This window comes from Aulostomus chinensis, chromosome 6, assembly GCF_037954235.1.
Source record: "Aulostomus chinensis isolate RoL2024-O1b breed Wild chromosome 6, RoL_Achi_v1.0, whole genome shotgun sequence".
NCBI lineage: Eukaryota > Metazoa > Chordata > Actinopteri > Syngnathiformes > Aulostomidae > Aulostomus > Aulostomus chinensis.
Window position 1 is genome coordinate 10,929,921 of NC_141325.1, and position 24,181 is coordinate 10,954,101.

Sequence of the window (24,181 nt, forward strand, 5' to 3'; positions counted from 1 at the left end):
AAGATTAAAAATACCCAAAACATTCGGGACAAAATCTTCAGACTGCATTATAAGAAACAAGTCGTTCCAGCGTGGAATCTCAGATTGTATCTGCAAATCATAACTGCAAGAATGTCTCTGCAGTGCGTCTGGCACCTCAGAGAGTTGAGGGAGCCAAGTCGAGGAGTTTATCCTCTAAATGAGAGGTGCACAAACATCGAGTCTGTCCATATGATATAAAAATACCCCTGCAGTCACACTTAGCAATATATTCTCTACGCAGTTGTCGTGTGTTATCCTACTGTCTCCTGCTCCTCTCTAAGCCTCCTGCGCAGTGTCTCTAGAGGACCTACTGTGTAGCAGCCGTCTGGTAAAGTTTCATAAACACAGACACACTTGGAGTGATAGATTTCCACTTTACTCATTCTTTCTTTTCCTAACATGTCCAGGCACATATGGCTAATTACTGGCAAAAGACAAAGGGATCTTTAGATGTATGAATGGATACAGTATAAGTTGAAGATCTTCAAGGGTCACTTTTACTTTCTTCCTTTATCACTCACACAAGCCCCAGCAGCTGCCCCGAGTGCATAAAATCTTCATATCCACAGTGGACAGGTAGTGCCACATGTGTGGAATTAAAAGCCTCTTGGAGGGGCCAGTCTCGGGTTACCAGCTGCACGCGACAGCTGCCTGACAAAGGATCTGGTTTCTGGTGGTTTTTGTACAGTTGGTGATAGATGAGCAGCAAAAAGCAGGAATTGTTAACCCCCATGCCGCCCGCCTGGTGAGTAGAGGACAGTTTGACTGTCAGGAACAGGAGGAGCGTTATCTAACCTCCATGAACTCAGTAACATTCTTCAGATTGGGAAAAAAAATGCAGATAATTGTAACGAAATAGTTTGCGCATTGAAGAATGATGTTTAATTTTGGATGTAATAAAAAAAAAACGCAAATAAAATGTAAAGTGGCTGTGATTGCAGCTGTTTTTACTAATTGGGAACAAAAACACAAAAAGCCAAACATGATCAGCTGCACGTGTATTTGCAACATGTCACATGCTCATCCTCACACCATCATTGAGATACAGCGGAAGCTTAGACCTTGGGTCAAAAGTTTCCTAGGATTCTTGAATTGTTCTTGAGTTACTGTCATAATCTCATCTTTTTAGTGGTGGACTTTGGTTATGGACTCATGCAGCTTTGACTTTTGTCTCTGCTTTTTCATAATTTCTTTTGCTCCTTGATTCTTCTTGTATTTTCAAGTCAGTTCCTGTTTTATTTTGTATTCACTTCTCTCTTGTATTTTCATCAGTTTTGTACTTCCTGTCTTTTTCTGTTTCCGGCCTTTCTTTGAGTCGCTCACCTGTGTCTTGTCAGTTCGTTAGTCCTCTTCCGTCACAACCCTAGTCCTTCTGTTTCTTACCCTGCTGTCATGTTCTCACGCCTGTCTTATTGGTTTTTTTTTGAGTTTCTTGAATTAAATTTGCCAGTTTATTTTTTTAAAAATTTCTTTTGTAAAATAAATATTGAAGTTTTTGTCATTCTGTTCTCTGCATTTTGGTTCCAATTACACAACCCTGACTGTTACAGTGTGGACACAAACTGTAAGTGGTGGTTCATTAGAGTGGATCAGATTGTGTGACTGCACCCTTTAACCGTGTTCCCACGGAATTTACTCGCCCTTCAGGATCGGAATTCCGTAAAGACGAGGGGAACTCTGCTGCTGCTATTGTTGTTCCACATCTCAAGCATCTTTTAGGGGAAAAGGTAGGTGTTAAAACATTTAATCTGTGGTTGTTATACCTAGATGACGCCACCCATTTACTGACTAAACACTAAGCTGTTAGCTGTGAACAGTTAGCAATTACCAGTCACTGCTGCTGGTGAGTGCTGAGTCATGCTAGTTAGCATATCTTTACTAGCAGGAGCTCACATCTCTGACATCACCTCATGTTTAACCACTACAGAGGCAATCAAGCCAGTTGTAAACCTCAAAATGATTCATCCACATAAAGACTGAAAGAGACTTTTTCAGCAGACAAATTTTGACATTGATTGGCTATCACAACACACCTTCAATCAAACTCCTTTGATCAAACTTCAATGTTTTCAACCATTGCCAACAAGTAAGAATTCGCCCAGTGAATTTTGTGTTGTTAGTGCACCACTCGAGTTATCTCTGACACAAATGGGTGCAAATTAGGATTTATTTACTATTAAATGTACCTACAATTTAATTGTGGGAGCAATTTAATAGCATTCTGTGAACACTGCTTTGAACTGGCAGTATTGTATTTATGACTTGTTTTTGCTGCCCTCAAACAGGTAAAGGGAAAAAAAAATTAATGCATGTCCAACACAACATTTAATGGTTTCATTTGCATTTCCTTTTTGATGATATACTAGCTAACTAAGTGTATTAGTTACAGGAAAGTGCTCACTTCTGGTGCCAAAAACAATTTGGGTACATGAGCACTACTGATTCTCATAGATACTCAATCTGAAATAAGTCAATACCTCTCAGATAAAATGCAGATAAAAAAGGTCATAACCCTCACGATGGGAGGATTTCAGGACATATCACACATTAGTTTCATCTGGTGCTCCCAAACAAATTGGCCAGTGAATGTAAATAAACCCATACAGTTTAATCTCATCTCCGTGACTGTGCGCCTGGCCATTTCTTTAACAAGAACGCTTTAAGAGCCAGGGAGAATAGGCTGTTGTTAAAACTACTGCTGGTTGTGAGATAATGGCTGACTCACATGTGATGGTTTATGTGAGGTCTCAGATGTGTGATGCTCTCTCTGACTGCTCCACTGTGTTTCCTATCTCAGAAGCAAGATCTATCTGTGTCTACTGTTCTGGGAGATTACAGATACTGCCAAGAGAAGATGATGTCATGTTTTGCTGTTTTTCCTCTATAGACACTTAAGACATGGATATTTACTGAGATTTATTTGGAGTCAAAGGAAGGCCAAATCCCGGACTCTGAGTTGTCTTACATGGAAAAAAAGCTACAGAATGGTGTCTATCTTGTTAATTTATGGATCAAACACGAAATTTCAGGAAATGAAATTGAACTTTGTAAAACCTGGTGCACAGTACAAGGTTTTCAAATCTTATAAGTCCACATAACAATAAGAGAAAACATTTTAGAAACTTCAATATTCAGAGCGCTCACACCAGAAGATCTGGTCATGATGCCAGACAACTTGGCACTTTTCCTCACTGGTTTTGTGTGCTCAGTTTGAGGGGCCAAATTTTGACAAAGCCAAATGTGTCAAGTCTCCTGCAGGCTACCGTAGGGTCTCCTACATCGAAGAGACTGTATTTGCGCTGGCTGCATTCACAATGCCACCAGTGCAAAAAGCATATTTGAGTAACACAGACTTGCCATAGATGAACTTTGGAATTGATTAAAAGAATAGAAATTGGTAAAACACAACTACAGCCTCATGCCCATCCTCACAATTTATCCCCGTGGCAACTATGACACTGAAACAAGAGACTCCATTGTGAGACTTAAATGATTCCTGCGGACCTGGTCACAACAGCAGAATTATCCTCAATTATATAACTCATTCACGCTGATTTCACTGCAATTGCCTACAGGAATGACGTACAACTGTTGAAATTTTGATGTCACTATCTCAGCACTTACCCAGCTGACTACATAGAGCTGACCTTTGCTGGAATGAGATGCTATCATAGCTTATTACCTCTGTTGACCTGTTGCCTTAATGAACCATCTTATGAAAACAATCCACCTTTACACTGACTAACATGAAACACATGGTTGGTACACATATATCAAGATTTAAATTTATAAACACGACTCTTTAGCAGCTCAGTGCTATCAACTAACATGCTGACTTACTTGGATAACTACGAATGACTTGTACTAATTTTGTAAGCTTGTCGATATAGGAGCGGTTTGTGTAGCTGGTGTAAAATTACGCGGCAGCACCATGGAAACAATGACAATGGAATCAATCAGGCTAATTTTTATTGTGATGGGCACAAGAAATCACTGGTTCATCAAATCAGGTGATGGCTGATGGTTATAGTTATTAAAACATGAGTCTCCATAAGGGGGCAGATTGTTAAAACCCCTAAACCATAAGTGCTTTTTTTTTTGCTCATAATTCATTGTACAATACAGATAATAGTCAATAACTGTGATTTCAAGAAGCTGCTGGTGGTGAATAACAATAAAATAAGGTACAATTTTCTACACTATAAAACATTATCTACCACTGCCAGTAGTCATTCATTGTTAAACGTTGGATTTAATGTGTCCACCAAAAAAATGGGTTGTAAACCAGAACAAGAAAAATGCATACTAAAATGAGGAGGAATTCTGCAGAGGCGAATGAGTCAGCTAACTTGTCTGCAGACATCTGTGTATGTTCACTTTGTTAAGCTTTTGCAATAATTCCATCAAAAATCAGTGACTAACACATTCTGTTACAGTACAGGACGCATGATTTATTAAGTTAGTTTCCTGAGCCAGATGATAGATGTCACACAGCAACTGACTACCTGTCTGAAATCTGCAATCACTGTCAACGCATCATGTTCTACTTTTTGACATGCTAGAGCGACTTCCTCTTCCAAATGTAGTCTCATTTTAATGTTGACATTGAACTTTCAAAAAAACACTGCAAACTCCAGACTTTGTAAAGTGAGGAAATGCCGCACGTGGGGTTGTGAATACAAGCAAAATAATCACAAGACAGTCAGATGGTATGCTCGATCGAGGTTTGTGTGGATGCATATGTGCACCCCTCAGGACCAATTGTATCTAGGTAAAGCAGTGGCCCAAACCCATAGACGCAGTTGAAGCCTTTTGTGACATCACAACCTGTGTGGTATTAAAGCACCTTGCTTTGTGTGCACATAGTGGCTATCTACTATTTCAGCTGCTTAATCATGTGCACTGATTTATAACTGCGTATTTGGGTAAATAAGGATAAGATGGCAACAGCACAGCAGCTCTGATGACCACAACATTACTGCAGAGCACATGTTTTCCTGCCGCCTGCTCACAGTGTACTGTTTGACTATGTGATCCAGGGTTGTGTAACCTAACGGGAGCACGGGGACACATCATGCTGTTTGTCTGGCAGGGCGCTGAGTGTGTGTCTGAGCGTGCTCCCATATAGAGGCACAGAGCGGAAATCTGTACAGTCACATGGCATTTGCACCAGGCAACACTATTCTTTTGTTGTACGTAACAACGTCAACATTCTAACATGAATTGGAATACAGAAAGAAGATGAAATATATAGAGCAGGTCAAAGAGTTGGCACACAGTGAATGTGAAGTGTTTTTTTGTACTTCGGCCCAATATGTGACTGTTATTATTGTTTGATCGGAAATAAGTTACTCAGGCTCAGCATGAGATTTAAAATTGGCCTCTTGATCAGGATGCTCGTTGTGGAAAAGTCAAAACAGAAAATTCTGACATTGACTGTGAATCAGAAAATCCCTCTGTTCATGCTGCTGACTCTCCATCCTGCAACATGTGCAGCAAAATCCCCTGCTGATGAACAACTACATCAGCTGTTCTCAGAAAGAGCAGGTTGTTTTAATTTCAACAGCCAATTCAAGATCCTGTCTACATAGACTTTATTCAATCTGCCTTTTATTAGAATCTTTGATCTTTTGTGCCCTAATTGTAGCATATGTCAGACTTTACACACTGAGTCATCACGACTCATCTATTTTCTTGCTTGTGTCACTCCATAATACGCAGTGTCCAAAGAAAATGTTCTTGCTGAAACAGTCATAGTTTAACATTTGCACACCAAAGTTAATCTTACTGCTGTTGTGTTGGGAAAAACTAACAGGGGAAAAAAGAAGTATTGATTAAGCTATAGCTCTTTTTTACTTTATTTGATAAAGGGATTGTAAATATTATTATAGATAGACTGTATTTAACATAACATTATTTAGTGCTTTGCTTCCTGACTAAGTCTTCAAGTTTGATTACATTAATCTTACTGAATACACAGCTCAGTGGCTTTACAGTTTCTGTGTTACATCTGGGAGGATTTGAGCTATTGCAGCAACCGTTACCATAATGAGCTTCCACACATTATTTTTCCATTATCATACTTCATAAAAACATTGCCACAAACAGATGGCCTGGAATGTATAATGTTAAGCCTTTAATGTGCAACATAAAGTCTTTGAAAAAGATGTTTTCCTGTTAAGCACACTTCATTTAGATTACAGCTCAGTGTGTTTGCTGGCTGGTCGATTGTGTGCGAGTTTTTTTGTTTTGTTTTTTCTTTTTTACAATAGGCCTGGAAACAGAATGTGGGGCAAAACGATCAGTCTCTAAGCAAATACTTGCACAAATCCAGGCCAGCAATTGTCCCAGTCCTGTCATAAGCACAGCGAAAGCACTGAAAAATGAGCCGTGACCACATGACCTGACTGCGCTCACACTGAACTTTGCTTTGGTTCACAGTTCTTTGATTTCCTGGCATACCTGCTTCAGTTATTTATTCAAGGGAAACGTCACTGAGAGGAAGTTTCTCTTTTGCAGGAACATCCTGATCACAACAGGTGCCCATTACAACCACACTTTGAGGGAGGGGCAAGCGTTGTTTTTCCCACTTTACACACTAATGATCAATCCAGGGATTCACAAGCTCTTTTTTCTAAACTTTTGGAAATCAGTGAGACCATAAAACTGACTCAGATTTGCATTGCTGACTCCTAACTGTTGAAACACACACATAAATATTTTCGTTCTGTCATTTATGAATCACAACTGCGTCCAGAAGTCAGTTGTGGAATCTGTGACCTGTATTTATAGATGCATGCCTATTACCAGGAATCCTGATTCATGAACATATGCTTATGCTTGTTAGGTAGGGAAACATTACTAGGCAAGACAAGTCAGATAAAATTGTATTCACTTGGCTAAAAATCATAAAGCAGCTTTGATACAACCAATCATGACATACAAAGCTGCTCTGAGATTTAGTAAAAGAAACACAAAGGTTTAATTTGAATCAATATGTACAAAATCTGTGTTGTTTTGGTGCAGTTTCAGTAGAATATTGTACCCTGAATGCAGACCCTAAACTGCTTTATAATACTGAGATGAATTTGATAGAGCAAAAATTGCTGAAACAGTTTTCTTTCTAACACTTTAGTAAAGAATTGCCGTTACAAAACTGGTCTGTGGTGGTTCACAGACCCCAGATTAAGGTGTGGTGACTGCATAAAGGTTTAACCACAACGCTTTTGAAGCCAGTGGTGGCTGAGACCAGTCAAAGTGGAAAAACTTAAAATATTCAGTACTGTGTGTCTCAGTGAAGGTCAAACATCCTTAAACATTTGTATGCAGGGGGCCCAGGAAGCAGGTTGATACCACCCCCCCCCCCCCAGGAGACAACAATAAACCCCCCACACATTAAAGGTATATTAAGCATTCTTGTCTGGCGTCACTCCCGTTGACGTTCCTTGTAAATGAAATACCAAACAAAAACAGAGCAAGCTCCCCCACCCTCACGTGCTTCTGTACATGTCATGAATGCGCATTGACATGGAAAGTGGATCTGTGCTGCGCTGACGTCACTAAGATGATTGAGCGAACTCCAACTGTTGATGAGTAAATTTATTTTTTAAGTCTTTATACAATAGCTTTACAATATTAGATCATGAGCTACAGCTGATATATTAAAATTATTTTGTTAGGTAAGTTACCACTGATATATTGAAAATTATTTTATGAACTAATGCAAAAGAGACACTTCTTGTAGAATTTGTCCGTTGTTGAATCAATGCTAGCCCTAGCTGGAACCTAAAGAATAAGCTAGGAATAACAAACTATCACATTGAAAAATGGCTTACGAGTGTCAGAGCTACTATGCTACTTGATTGACTCTGCTTATTCCCCAATCAGCCAATTCCTTATCTTGTGGGTGATTGGCGGGGACGTGGTTTGTTATGTTTATGTGCACATCCTGTGCACTCACTGTTTTTTTGCCGTTTGTGAGCCCTGTGTTGTCTCCAGAGACTGGACTTTTTCTTAGTGTATTCAGGGGGCAGGCAGCTAGCGGATCAAGGAGAGAAGCCTACGATTTGAGACAAAAATGAAATCACGCCGAAACCATGCAACGACGCTTAGTGCACCTTGAGTCTTAGGATTTGCTCGTGCTGCTCATCAGTAGTGGTGAAAAACTCAGCTGATTTGAGAACTATTAAAAATTTGAATGTGTCTAATTTAATTCATTACATCAGAACTCCAAAGAGCACCAATGAGAATCATATAATTGGTACATGTGAAGCTCTAGTGACTCATCAGCAACCAAAATACGGTCTATTTTTGGACCGTCAGCAATGAATACAGGCAGTGATTCTTCATGATATTTCCTGTGATTCTGCCTCAGGGGGGAAACAAATGTCTTGGATTCAATAATAGCTTGCTGTTTTAGTGTCGTGTTTTTCCTTCTCGTTCAAAGTGAGCTCATGTTCTAGTGGGAAATATGCCCTTTTCAAGACTGTTAAGGCATAAAAATGATATTTGTTAGTCCTATTGAGCCTGAGCTTGACTTTGATGCTTGCAGCCTTAGTGTCATAATTACCTTCTTACCTGTGTGATCAGTTTGAAACAAACAAAAATTTAGACCGTCAAATTGATCATGTAAAAATTCTGCCCATAGTGAATATGACTTTGGCACATTTTCTTTCACTGTTCCACTTTCTGTGTGTGTGTGTGTGTGTGTGTGATCGAGCGTGCGCGCGCATGTGTGATCGAGTGTGGGGGGCACGCTTTGAGATTTACAGGAGTATAGTGGACACTCCTCAGAGTGGGGCTCCTTCTCTTCATCCCTGTAAGTTTACAGAATGTGAAAAGGAAACAATTAAATACAAAATATGAAGATTCAGTATATAGTTCAGATTTAATGTACTGGACTGGTCTTTTTCTTTAACTATCCATGAGAAACTGGACATCTTGACATTCACATGCAGAGAGAAACCAAACATCTCCCAGTTGTGGGCTATAACTCCTACTTCATCCCACCCTAAACCTCCCACTGTCCTCCCTCTTGTCCTTTGTGGTGACCACTGCCCACTCAATGCTGCATCATCTTGCTGTCATACCACTGAACCACACAATCATTACCACGGGACAGCTCAGTCTCTTAGTACCATGACATGATAACATGACTTGTATCTGCTGTCATAGTCTTGTGGTCTCACATGACAGAGCTACTGGTAAATTATACTCAATATGTTATTGAGATTCTTAGCATCTTCTTTTATTTACTGTAGAGGTTTAGAGAAAGAAATATGGAGGAGGAGGGGGAGGAAGAAGAGAATAGTTGGCGTGATCGTGAAAACTTTGGAAGAAAACACTCTATATGTGGGAGTATTAGTTCTCATTCCTGGGGGGCAGTCATTCTTACCCCCTGCAAACAAGACCCACTCCACACTCTGGACTCCCTCCAGAAAGCTTTGCAAGGAGAACAGTCCAGATTATTTATACTCTGACGTCGACAGGCCCATAACTGGGCTGCTGAAGCTGGGCAAAGTTTACACTGTTCCACTGCTAATAAAGGCCTTTATCATCTGATTATCCAGAGGACAGAGCCAACCCCTCTATGGGGCTCACACAGGGACTCTGGGCACAACACTGTAGGCAGAGTGTGCAATAAAATCGCACACAAACATGCATCATTACCAGCAATGCACAAACACATATACAAGAACAGGCACTCAGAGGGGGAGTTGCCTCTGGCCTCCAGCGGGGGTGTTCTTTCAACAGATGTGTTTGATGTTCTCTGTTGCCTTTTGTTGCATCAGCACAGGGCCATCTTTGTGTGCCGGGTGTTCTGCTGCACAGCACAAGTCGAGCCTGTTGGATCAGCGGTGGCTCTGACCACCAGCCTGTGTAGGGCAGTGTAATCTGGGTCATATGAGGAGATCACGGCACGTAAATTCCAGGATGTGGCCACTGACTCCATTTTGAAGCAGAACAGGCGGGAATTAGTCTGCCTGTCATTATGCCAGCCATTGTGGGTGTTTACTCCCAAATTATCTGCACTAAAAAACATGCGTGTGTAACATGTGCATTTAGCATAAAGGCTAAATGTGTGTTGATGAGCGTATCTTTTTTTTTTGTTAAAATGTATTTTCCTCTTGAAATAAGCTTAAATGTTAAACCATGCATGTTAGGACTGTAGGTAAAAAAAACAACAATAAAAAACAACAACCCAAAAAACACTTAAGCATCAGGACCTAAATTTTCGAAGCACCAAACAAAATTTGTTAGTTTTATATCTTATACTGGTGAATGGATTTTGCACGACAGGCAGTGTAGACAAACATAGATGACCTTTGGCACGTATGTCAACATTTGCGCCACATTAGTGTGGTAAAGACCGGCACGTAAACAATGTTATTGAACAGGTGAGCTGCATGGTTCCTGGATAAAAAACAAACATTTTCATTCTGGACAACTTTCAAGAAGTCAAATATTTCCTGGGACCAATATAGCAGTGATAATGTCCTCAGTAACCATACGCAGTCGTTCAGGGGACTCAATGAAGCACTCGTGGCACCAGCCTTTAACTTCTCTTTCCACAGGCCCAAGCTCTGAATGTATCAATGTCAATGGGGGCAGCTTTCCTGTGCTTGGTGGACAGATGACTTTTTAAAAGACTTTGAAGACGGGCTGATCAACTGAGAGGTCACATCTTGGACCTCAGCCCATGAAAGCAGAGGAAAAACCCACAGAGATCGAACTTTTAGAGAAGTGAGATTATTTGACATTTTGACATGATATCTTGTATTTGACATTCATATCCATGCCCTAGAAGCTGTTCTCCTTTTCAATTTCAGTTTTCATTTCTAAGAATTAAACACATTCAGTGTAGACCGAACTTTATCATCCTCACTGGGGGTTTGGGTGGGGTGTTGTTGCAGGGCTCTTGCTCAACACAAAAGCTGCCAGTGCTTTCAATTCTTTGGTCAAAGTACTATAGTCAAAACCATGCAATGATACTGTTATTATTTGGTGACATCAAGTGGAACCAAGGTTTTTTTAAGCTGTCATGAATTTATCAATGATCACACATATTACAGCAACAACCACTCAAGTGTATATATTGAGAACATAATACCAAATAATGTGTAAACATCACACATGGTTATTGTTTTAGATTTTTAAACATTCTGAACTTTAGTGTAATCCTTGTGCTCAGCTTTGAATAGTCAAGCAATCCTTTCATTAATTCAGCCGCCAAAAGGGCACGGTGAGCGTAACCATGCGGATGTCAACAAAACAATCAACACATCTAAGGCCACATGTTACAGAACATCCCTGAAAACAAAAACAGAGCAATTCATCCTGATACACATGTTTACATATTGGCACATAGGCAATCTCAGGGGATCAGTGCGCTCTAATATCCCCCTGGGATGTTTTTCACACAGCCAAAGCCAGCGGCTGACCGGCCCCCCCAGGATTTGTGTGTGTGTGTGTGTGTGTGTGTGTGTGTGTGTGTGTGTGTGTGTGTGTGTGTGTGTGTGTGTGTATTGAACAAAAGCGAGGGAATTGAGTTTTTTTGCATAAATACGGTTGCGGAGATCAACTGTTTTTTCTTCCTTTTGTCAGTATTTATTTATTTTCAGGGCCACAATTTCACCATTGGTTCTTTCTTTTCTCACATTTCTAAAGTCAGGCTTAAAGTCAGTCAGATAATTGGCTCACCCCTCCTTTCATCAGTGCCTTTTCATGGTAGTAATATAAAGCAGAAGGAATTTAACAATGTATTAATTGGACACTGAGAGATTACAACCTCTACAATCAAAGGAGGAACCCCCTATTATAAACAATAAACATATGGAGACATATCCTGGCAACTTAAACGCCCAAGGACAGAGGCAGAGGATTGACTTTTTTTGTCTTTGCAGACACATTTTTCATACAAAAAATTGAGCTGTCAAAGACAGTAGAACTAACATCTTAACATCAGTGTTGTTGTTTTAACGTGAAGCTTTTCTTTTGTCTTCTAAATCACCCACATTGAGTTGTGTTCTAATACCGTTTGAAATACCCCATTGTTTTTCAAATTGTAATCTCTCGCTAAACCAAAGAGATAATGAATGTATGGAGATTAACACATGCAGTAGATTAACAATGCCTGCTGGAAGCAAGTTAAACTAAGACTGTCTTTCTGTGCATTTTGCTGATTTTCAAGAGTATATATAGAAATGGTCATTTCTGCCATCTAAATGTCTGCACTATTGAAATGACTGGATCTGAAGGATCTGATGCGCGTCTGATCACAGGCTTAAAAAAAAAGACCTTTTGGTTTTGAAATCTTCAATCACGCCGATGACAAAACGCAAGTTCCATTGAAGTTCAGAGTGACTGTACACGCTGATCTAATGAGCTTTTTGGGTGGTTTGATGTTCAGCAGCAGGTTTTCTCAACATCACACACTTGTGCCTGCAGCTGTTGCTGTGAGCATTTAGTACGCTCCAAAAGAGGAGGCCCCATGGGGATTCCCATCATTCTCTCTCTCCCTGGGCATGTGTGCAGTCTAAAACGAATGGAATCAGTGGTATGCATCCTCAACCCAAAAGCCTGACATCTGCAGCCAAGAGTTTAGCATGACATTCCTGTGGAGACTCCTCCATAATCAAAGAGTTGGCGGAGGGTGCGAGAAAAGGCAACAATGAACACTCAGGGGCTTCGACACGGATTCATGTGGTCAGATTTTCAGATTCAGACTTTTTTTTCCAAAATTTAAACAGAGGCTTATCATCTAACTACAGTTGACAGCTGCGTAATAGATTGGACAAAGTGGCAGGTCAGCAAGTGTTGAGAGTGTGTGCAGTCAATAATAATGCAGTAAAGATGAGGCTTGTGCTGCATTTTCAGCACTTACCATTCACATCAGGTCACAGTTTACTGTAATTCCATCCACACGGCTCTCCTTCAAATAAGTTATAGCAGAGAAATCCCTTCTACGGTAAATCTCCTTAACTGAGACGGCTGAAACATTTCTGTGTATTACAGGCTCAGTGTGCAGCCTGCCAGAATATGAAGTGTGTGTGTGTGTGTGTGTGTGTGTGTGTGTGTGTGTGTGCTCTCCCCTCAAAGTAATGAGCTTTATAACAGCTTGCTCTGCATCACAGATGAGTTTGCTGTGTAGCCAGCCCTCAGGGTGTCTTCAGGGTGTTGTTTAAATTACACTGACCAGGCAATTAATCCCAGAACTAACCAGCTGATAAGTAGCTCATTATCTTTGTTAACACACACCCTAGAGGATTAACATGAGTGAATGTGGGATGTGTAAGCACAATTTAGAGCAGAAAGGTCACTTGACCTCCCCTCGTTTTGTTTAGTATTGAGTCATTTAGTTTGCAATAATTGATCTCTTTGGCAAAGAAATATCCCCCCAGGAAGATGAACCTGAGAACACTTGTGTTATTTAAGAAGCAAAGTGGCCATTTGACTCATCCTCAACTTCATAATTGTAAAACCTCATACTGTTGCAATGCTCACTTTCTCTGAGTGATTTGAAACTGTGGAAGATGATATCCCTGAAATAATCTTTGGCTCAGATCTGACCAAACGATACACCTTATTGTGGAGGAACTCGTTTGATGCTCATAGCAAAGCTGAGTCATGTCTGAGATGCATGTAACCTCTTTGAGAGCGCTGCAACCACCTTCAAATTATCTGTATGAAATTAATATGCCATTGTCACACTTTTAACCAGTGAGTGACTTTTGGTTTGTAAGTAAGTCAACACACAAAACACACATGCAAATGTGCAGCACTGTAGAAAATAGGTCAAGTATCTCTACTCCCGCAAAAAGACTCAAGGTGTTTCATCCTGTGCTTGCCGAGGCAGGAAACCTGACAGTTGAATTATTTCTGCAGCGGTTTGTTCAAATTTATCTAGGGAGGCTTACAAAGTGGAACCTATCTTCCTCTTTGTCATCTCACCCCAGGAGTTCCACAGTAATGTCTTTTATTCTCCATGGTCTTGGTTACACCCACGTCCTGTATTTATCTGCGGGGGTGTTCCATGATGACTGTTGGAGAATTGTCTCCGAAGCTGTACTCTAGAATCAACGGGTGGGACTGACAAAGATAAGGGTAGTTATTAAGACAAATGTGATGTCTGCGGACTTTAACAGGCTGTTCTGTAAAACAATATGTTGAAAATCATGGATGACATAATAGCTGCTAATTGATGTGCATACTTGTTAAAGGAGTGGCTAATTATGTGTTCTGTTTACCCAATCTTGATTATCCACAGTGGGCTAATGCACTTGTTGACTTTGCTGTAATACAACTTGTGTTAGTTCCCAAATGTTTGTTCTCATGTTGTTTATTACCAGTTACTGGTAACTGAAACATCTGTCAGCTTGTTTAACTCCAGCAGAACAAAGGCAACCTTCACATAATTTCCTGAAGAGTAACGTGCACACGTCAACAAGCTCGCCAAGTCAAACCTCGCCATACAAAGCACGAGGGTCACTGGACAGCTCCAGCAGCTGGTTATCTCTCTTGTTCTGACCCATGACCTGCTCGCTCAGCTGTGGTTGGTCACAGCGCCTGATAGTGAGCCATCAATCAAGGTCAAGGAGGAAGTGGTACGATTTCACCACACTTATCAGCTTCAACAGTGTGGGCCCCAGAAAAGGTGCTGGCTCTGTGTGGTGAGAGAAGTAACAAACCATGATGGATGTAGCGTGTGGTATGTGCACCTTTTTGGAAAAACAACTGTGTACCCTGCAATTCACTTTCTACCCTCTGTTTGTCCAAATATAACCTCTGACTTGGTGAAGACCAATATTGTACTTTTGAGGAAACAGTACCGCTTACTTAAAGTTTTGAGTAATTAACATGTATTCACGGACACTCAGTCTATTATGTACATCAATATAAAAACTAATGCAGTAAAATACAAACACTCTGCAGTTTTTATGGAATATTTTTGAATTTGATTTTTATAATATTGTGCCAATGAATTCATGGCTGGGATGTTCTCAACATAAGAAGCACCAACATTGAAATCCTCATGACGGTAGGATAATTATCCTGATGCCTGTCAGCTCATTACACTTGGTAGACCTGTGTCCGTCTTCAAGTTGAAAACTTTAGGACTGATTCTGTTTTTTGTTGGGGGTTTGATGAATAGAGAGGAGCAAAGAGACTGCTGAGTGAATGATATTGACAACACATGCCAGGTGATCAAACATGTCAGTATTCTCCTTCATTTGAGTGTGGGTAAATTCACATTATGTCTCACAAATGTCCCAGGAAGTGACACACCCACATTGCTTCGCAACTGATGCAGCACTGGATTTGGTGCAAAACCAGCTTGATGCAGTGGAGTTGTAAATGCAAAGGTCTGGTCACACACATCAAAGAAAAATACTGCATTGCATCAATAAATGTTTCTGCTAGATTGGTACGGCATTGTGGGGTTAACATGCAGGCTTACTGTAACTGGGTAGTTATACAGTCTGTTGCTCAATAATAGTCATTTTTCAGTGACTAAACAATTAAGGAAGTCTAGCGGACACAAAATCTAGTCATTCTTTTAAGTTGTCTTGTGTTAACCCTAAAGGAATTCTTGGTTTATAAACCTATAAATTCATGCCAAGGTTTCACTTATACACAGGGATTGCGCGGTGCCTTGAACACACCTCACTATTTTTCAAACGTCATCATACCAGACCATCATATACATCATCAGTATGCGTTTATAAAGACAGCTGTGTCATACCCCCCCAGCCTCTGACTGGCTATTCTGCTGTATGCAGATTTCAGCAGCTGTGCTCTCACCTGTTGGCTGAGAGTTAATGAGACATGAGATGCCACTGGTCGACTGGCAAAAAGGAGCCTTTTAGAGAGCCGCCACAATAATCTGGGTTGTTGTGGCACGCAAAGGAGGCAACACAGGAACGCTATGCTGCTTGACACACTGACCTGGTTTTCACTGCCTATATTACTTCTAGGAATATGTAATACATTGACTGTGGGACGTCACAATTGAAGGATACACTCAGAGGATTCTTGATGTGTATTTATATTGTATGTTGGTCCACAAATGTTTTTACAGCCTGTAATCCTTGAAACATTCAAACTCTTGTTGTGTACCTGCACAGATGGTGCTAGATTCACCGGCTAGGCGAGCACCGCTAACGTTAATGCTAACTTGGTCAAACATGATACTGGAAGCCCCGGAGCAGATGGTTTTGATGTACCGTGTCCACAGCTGCTCCATGTAGGGTCAATTGGGTGTGGGGTCAGTTTTTTTTAAACTTCTATCCATTTATGAGCGAGTTAGGCAACATATTTGGGACTAAAGAGCCTTATTTTACCAACCCAGGAGGAAATGCCATAGGCCCATTGGGTCTTTGGAAGACCCACCTGCAGCCCTACTCTGCCTTTGACTTCTACCCGTAAGTGTCTAGACTGAGATAGATCTGGGTAGGAGCCAGTCTGAGGATGAGTGGGAGTGGGTCTTCAGCAAAAACATGTTTTATTATGAAAGCTAATTTAAAGCCATCCTACAAATGTTGATTAATGGCGTTTGCATAAAGCAAAATCCTACCTGTGTATAGGTTTACTTCCATATCTGTTTATAATGGAGTTGAATGATTTCGGATTTATTCCTTTGCAGTACAACTGTTTAGGGGCATGTTAGTTCACACCCACTGACTATGGCATATACGTGGGGAACTGTAAAGGAATAAAACAAGAACATATTGAAAAGAGAGCACGGAGTGCAGGTATTTTTGATGGTAAAAACTAAGAGGAGAAAAGGAGGCAGATCACATAATAGAATACCAGATGAAAAGTGAGGACAGTCTTTGATGTGGTTTAAATGGTTTAGGACTGACTAAACCCAGTGAACTCACTCTACTGTAATCATTTGTAGTTTAGACATCAGGCTGGCATAAATCATTGTGTCCTATAAACCCCTCTAAAATAACCTATTTCCTCATTCTGGAAGAAATCATTTATTGGTTTATTGTCTCTCTTGGGGTAAGTTCATTTCTCCAAACTGCAGACCAATAAATCTGAGGATGAAATACTTGAGTTAAGGCAGTCTTTCCTAGAGGGTTGGAACTTTAAAAATGTCCTGAAATCAGCCCTTGTGTCGGGTGTGTGTGTGTGTGTGTGTGTGGGGGGGGGGGTATTATATTTACCTGACTCCCCATAAAAGAAGTGGGCACACCTTATATCCCCCCTTCAAGTGCTTAGCTGAGTCCCCTCCATCCCCAACTGCTCTGCAAACATTAAAGAGAACATTTCCTTAGATCTTCACCTTGTCTCTAAGTTCTTTAATGCATCACAAGACGTATTAAAGAACTTAGATCTTGACCTTGTCTTTACAGTTTCTATGGGATGTCAGAGTTCATGCATGCGAGCAGTTAGGCACAGGAGCAAACTGTCTTAAAAAACATCAAATACACTTTTCTCCACAACAGATTTTACCTGCAGGCTTGTGCTTGACATTCAAAATGAAAATCTGTAGGCACTTATAAGATTGTGTTATTTATTCAGATACATACCTGGAACTGTTTTCCTGACCAGTCACAGTGGTTTTACGGGGTAGTCAACAAAATGAACTGACAACTAAAAGAGTTACTGCTGCTACTAATCATGGCCGACCCGACGCTCACTTTATTTAATGCAGGCAATGACTGTTTTGGGGTGTTTGGTGTATTTTGATGACATAAGACGACTTGCTTTACGACCCCATGGCTTGCGTTCATTGCAGCTAAGGTTAGCTAGCCAGTGCAGTCTAGAGTCAGGTTACGTACTCACAGGGGACAAGGGGATCCATATTGTCTGGCTCTGAAGAAGATGGTCAATCAACTTATTTCCCAAAAAGTTGGCATGTTCCTTTAAAATTTTATTGAACATGGAAATGTGTAAACACATGCAAATTTAGCTTTAGTATAGCAAAGACCAGGTTTCTTCCCTAATACTCCCTCCTTTAACTCCTTCCTTCCCTCACATGCATGCAAAAACTCTCATCTCTGCATTAAGAGGGCATGCAGTTGTTCTGTCAGTGATCAGAAAGACAATGTCAGGAACATCTGGACGGTGCCAATCACTAAGTAGGCATGACCTCTGAAACCCCCCACGACACACAGTAACACCAAAATCCCCTGCAGAAATATGCTTTAATGAGCAATAATGCTCCCACAATGGCAGTTCCACCTTCTGTATTTAATCCTTGTGTGTGTGTGTGTGTGTGTGTGTGTGTGTGTGTGTGTGTGTGTGTGTGTGTGTGTGTGTGTGTACGCGCACAGTGCACTCTGATCTCAGTGCCCATATGCTGGCTCCTTTGAACTCATTAATCAAGGATTGGGGGGGAGAAAAGACAGAAAAAAAAGCATACAGGATTGAACAGGATTATTTCTGAGCATTTGTTAAAAAGTATTAATTTGGTGCCTCTTTAAAGCTCATATTTGTGTAAGATCAGAAAGCTCAGAATCATAGAGGTCTGGAGGAGTTGTGTGCATGCTTCTGTTGAGGGTAACAGTGAGTATATCAGGGGAATAGTTAAAAGAAGAGGAAGGGAAGTTTGGAGGAGAGCCAGTGCATTTTAAAATTAAACGGAGAAGCTGTAGCAAGAAATAATTTGCAGAGATTAGCTGCGATAAATGTAACATCTCATAAATCTAATCACACAGGGAATTTTCACCTTTTGGAATCCCCTGAATCTATTAATAGACCTTAGAATTTTACCTAGATCCAGTTATAAATGCACAAGCTGAGTCCGTCTAGGCACATTGTTGCTTGTTTTACTATATTTAGAAAGACTCCACCACCTCATTGAAATCTTTCCAAAAGCAAATTTAAACGTCAGCTATAGCTGGATTTTCCTGCTTAACTGAAGGTCAGGTTTGGATTGTTTCCCTGACTTTTTTTTTTGCACAGTCATTATGACAGCGAGCACCACGTCAGCAACAATAACGCCTCTGTCTCTGCTTGCTCCTAACGTCTGTAATCTAGCTGAGGGAGACCGAGCTCTGTAATAACAGCAGTCTTACCCCATTGTTCGTGGTTTACAGTCTATTTTTAGAGCAGCAGCTCTTTTTTTGGAGCCAGCGACAAAAATAGATCCAGAAAAATCACAAGTCTGTATTGTTTTTAAGCTTGTGATGTCATGAGTGAGGTAAGAGGCAATGTGAGTAAGTAAACAGACCTGTTTGTAGCTCAATGTGGTTATTTTTAGAATCAGTGAAACCAGTGTTTTTTGCCTCAAAGGTTGGTGTTTTCAGAGAAAGAGACAAAGGGTCATTTCAGTCCGGGGGGTTCACCGCCCAGGGGAAGCGACAATGGGACAGTCATCTGACCTCATCCAGGAAGTGTTTTGCTCTGTGTCACCTGCAGAAAATTGGAGTCAAAGACCCTGAACTGGTCTCCAACTATGCATGTCTGGTGCTGGAGCATGCACTCCCTGTCTGGCATAGCTGAGGTCCAAAAGGCTGGAAAGCAGCAGAAATTGGCTTGTAAATCATGGAGGAAGGTGCTCAGGGTAGTGACAGGCTCTCTGCACCCTTGGGTCGTGCACAGCAGCAGAGACATGCACTCAGGCAGGATTAACTAGAGAGCTAAAGCTCAGTGACAGCTAACCCTCGGGGAGGCACGTAGGCGCACAGGTCATCACACAAGGTGCTACCCCGAGATACTGAACTCATGGATACAGTTGACTAGTTCTCCCGTATGTGTAGCTGCATAATACCAAGAGATAGTTTATTACATTTTATCTTGCAAGACATAGTTGACTGCAAATACAACTTCTTTTGGCGTAAATGAAATGTTTTTACTAATTAAAATGTAACTGAATGTATTTACAGCTTTTGGTCTTCATCATATTGATGTGTCTATTTGCTTTACAACACATTACTGTTTAGCGACTCACAAATATATTCATTCATTGTGTGCGGGGGGGGGCAGCTATGCAAGGTCCCACCTTGCTAACACATTCTCACACACACACACACACACACACACACACACACACACACACACACACACACACAAAGCCATCAGGAGCAGTTGGGGGTTCAGTATCTTCTTCAGAGCACTTGAACATGCTCCCTTAATGATATTGCTTAAAGGTATAGTGAATGTTGGTGAATAGGAACTCTAACTTGTATCTTAAGGGGACATTAATTTAATTGACAACAGACATACAGTATTTATGCAATGACAAACTTAATTTGCAACATCCCTGATTTACCTGACCTGGGGTATGTTCATAAATATAATGAATCTCCTTTATATAATTTCAAATATTTTCAATACATCACCATACAAATGTATTTATGTATGTGTGATGGTGGACATTTGTGAGTTCCCTAAATGCTAATAGTCTTACAATGCAGGACACAAAAGATAACAAACCCCCTCTTTAAGGTTTAATCCTGTTTACAAGATGCATTTGAAGTGCTTGATCCCAGTTTATTCCACATTATTTGTATGCAGTATGAATGTTCCTTATAAGCAGCTCAACACCACAAGAAGTGAACAACAGAGCAACAATGACTCACTTCCATAACCTCACTGTCAGGTCAGGTCAGGAATGGATGGGGCGGCATGGCTTTCAGGTAGAGTGGCCGTCTAGCAACCAAAAGGTTGCTGGTTCGCTCCTCACCTCCCCCAGTAACCATGACCTAGTATCTTTGAGTGAAATACTGAACCCCTAATTGCTCCTGATGGCCCTAGCTGCGACAGACTGACAATACAGAAAATGGATGGAAGGTCAGGAATGTAAACTAATTAACTTTTAAAATTACAAGCAAATATGACTCCATGTAAAAGAAATGTGGTACACCCTGAAGTCCCACGCAGGAATTATACTCTCATGCAAATTGGTTTCGCTCTCATTTTGTATCATGACTTGTGAAACAAGTCCTCATGTCACCTTCGCTCCCCAAGCCTCATCGCTCCTCACAAATGTCGTGTTACCATACTGACTCTAATTGCTATTTCACTCTCAAGCTCTCTGTGGTTAGCCAGCTTGCTCTAAGCTCAGAATCAGTGCAGGCAGATCTATATAAAGAAACAGCTGATCTGGAATCACAAACATCGTTTCTGAGAGCAGAGCATTTTCAGAACTGCTCATGTTGCAACATGATTTTCCCCTCCGAGCGGCAGAACTTTCACAATGACACATCTGTTTTTTCTTTTCTTTTTTTCCCAGGAGGTAGAAGATGAGAAACTTTTAGTTTTGACACTTGAATCAACAGCTGCATACATGATACTTCTGCACATGTAGACTACAGGCAGTAAATATAATGGAAGGTTCATGCATGTCTCTTTGTAGTGTCTTTGTCAGTAGTGCAGTTTAGACAGGTCAAAAACTCAAGTCTTTTGGACTTAGTTGAGTCAGCTGGGGGTCACATTGGAACTTGGATGAGTTATAGTTGGCAGCCAAGGAAGATGCATTTCTTTTAAAACAAAATTTTGTAAACATCAGTTTAGTTTTTTTATTTATTATTTGTGTCTGACTGCTTTACCAGAATCAATTTGCTGGAATTTTCAAGGTCAAGATTATCAATGAATGCCTCCTTTTATTTGTCAGTCTTCAGCTCTCAACTCAATATGTCTCATGCTAAAAAATATATATATATACTACAATGTTATGTGCAATCTTTAATCTAGACATAACTACTTTTGGCACAAATGCAAACTGTGCCAAATATAATCTCCCTTATAAACAAAGTGCTCACTAAGGCTCACATCTCATTGCATCAGCTGCTGTGTGCAGCTGCCTTTGCTCGCCTTTGAACGTCCTCAAAAGACAATTCAACATCTTTAAACCTCCCTTCTCTCTAATTACAGTGTCACTGTATTATAGGGCAGCATTCTTACTCCACTTTAGCAGCGCTTTGTAAATGGCAGTATCAGAGACCAGATTGAAACAGGAGTTTATTCTGAAGCTGCTGCCTTTTATGCAAATTCAACAATAGTATTTTATTATGTGCAGCCAACTCTTTGGGAACAACTTCAGAAAAACACAGGGTTGTACCTGCAGTGAAACTTCAATCAAAAGTTTCACTCTTAGTAGGTGCATTTTTAGTGTTTTTCTCTCGTAATAGAAAGTTAATGCTATTTTTACTATAGAAAGTTGGTGAAAAGTTTATATAACTAGCTTCCATGGATGAATTTTTCCCCCTAGCACTGTTATAGCGCTGTAGAGATTTTCCAAGAGCACCTTTTTTTGGTGTTTGGAAGGAATATTTAAAGGGGAGCAGCTGCTCTAGTATTATGTGGTACAGTATGAACATGAGTTGCTCAGTAGGTCATGTGCTGGAGCAGAATACTATTTACCGTTTATTCTTGATTTTGATTGTTCCCTTGTACCAACTTGTTTTGGTTGAGTAAATTGGGAATAATTACATTTTACATTGTAGGTAATTATCCAAAGCTTTACCAAAATTTTCTCCATGGAAGCATCATTTATGGGCTTAATTTTATCATACCTGTTGCGTGTTCATGCCTTCGAGTCTCTGTGAGAGAAGTTGTCATTTGCAAAACCTCAATGCAGAATTTAAGAGCAAGAATGGATAAACAGTTGCCCTTTCATCCTGAAATTCGATATGCTTGCATCACTTGTTTTAACCGTGGCACCTTGAGGTCTCTGACAAGTAGGACAAAAGAACTGTGATATTCCAGTCCTGACTTTCGCTATTTTCCCACAGTTCACACAAAAGCAATTTAGGTTAAGAAATATGGGCCAACACATAACTGTTCAACTGACCTTCTTCTTCTTCCAATGTCTACAGTAGATTTGATACAGGTGCTTGATTTGACCTACATCCACAGTTACAGTTGTGCATGCGTGTAACTTAACATAGATGGAATCAACTGGAGAAAGCGAGTACAGTACAATGCTTTGCATTTGTATACATCCGGAGTTTGCAAGACAAAAGCGAGCCTACTGCACCCTTGTTTTATGTGTGGATCGAAACCAGTAGGAGACTTTGTATTGATATTTGCAAACAGGGTTAAGCCATTAGTCATATTCTGCAAAAATTTAAAAGTCACTATGCAGACTGTGAAAACCCCTTCACGTACGAAAAAAGTTTTCTCTTGTTTCTGCATTTGCAAGAGTTTATTTATGTACATGTGAGTAAGTCAGGGAAAAGGAAGTGTTTCTGATAGAGGTGGATTAACAGCAGGACATAACAGAGACACTCCAAACAGCCCATATGCCTGACTGGAGGTGAACAATGTATATAAGAGGGAGAGAGAAGCCATTGGTATAGGCTGACAGAAGGGGAAGAAAAAGAAACAATGAGAGGAAGTTAAAGAGCATAGAGTGCTTCTGCTTTATCATTAATAAAACTGCACAGATACACAGGAACAAGATCTTGGTTACTATTTGTTTCAGCTTTTAAGTTAAACTTTGCAGCAAACTAGAAGATGAAAACATTCAGGTTTTTTTTGTAGAATATATTGTTAATAACCTTTCAACCCTCGAGGTTAGAATTTAGAAGGCCCTTTTTACTGATCATGATAAAGTGGTTTAAAGTCATTTGCAAACAACTTGTATTCCATGTACAAACATTAAGCAGCTGTGAGTGGAACTGCATTAGGCGTCTATATGTGTAAGTGTGTGTCAGTAAATGAGTAAGCGCTGTCTGTCATGTTTCCTTTATATCTAGAAATCCATGCAGCATTGGGTTTTGTTGTTGTTTAGCAGCCTAAAATAGTTGCCACAGTGCTAACAAATCCTTTGCAAGCCTGGATCTACCTACATTTCTGTAATTCACTCATTTATTTAGCAAATTGTTTTGAGTCTACTGGCTACAGTATCTCTTCAATGCGTGCTTAAAGAGAGAATGTTTTGCAATGTAACAACACAGGAGCAAAGATTAGCACCCAAACAGATGAAAAGACAGTCCTTTTTTATCCAACTGAAAGGTAATTGAGTTTACTTTTGAAAGTCCTGTAGAAGAACAGTTGGACGGATCTGCATATGTGACACCATAATTAGCACCGACTATGTCGGCCTGTTTTTTGCAGTACAAGGTGATTAGAATCTTCTTTTGCTTAGAAGAATCTAGACATAACCAGAACCTGTTGTGCTCACTTGAATACCACAGATTATCTGTCTGCCCTGCAGAGGAAAGCCAAGAGAGCTTGAATGTAGGGCAGCCAGAGAGAGAAT

At 40.4% G+C, this 24,181-nt stretch overlaps 1 long non-coding RNA gene across 1 annotated transcript in view; it reads left to right on the top strand.

Annotated features, from left to right (window-relative positions):
- The first annotated feature begins 1,163 nt into the window (after positions 1-1,163).
- Positions 1,164-24,181, top strand: part of LOC147260052 (uncharacterized) — a 63,056-nt gene continuing 40,038 nt past the window's right edge. The window contains exons 1-2 of the long non-coding RNA XR_015116269.1: positions 1,164-1,585; positions 1,669-1,748. This is a non-coding gene — a long non-coding RNA (uncharacterized LOC147260052). The remainder of the gene's footprint in view (positions 1,586-1,668; positions 1,749-24,181) is intronic.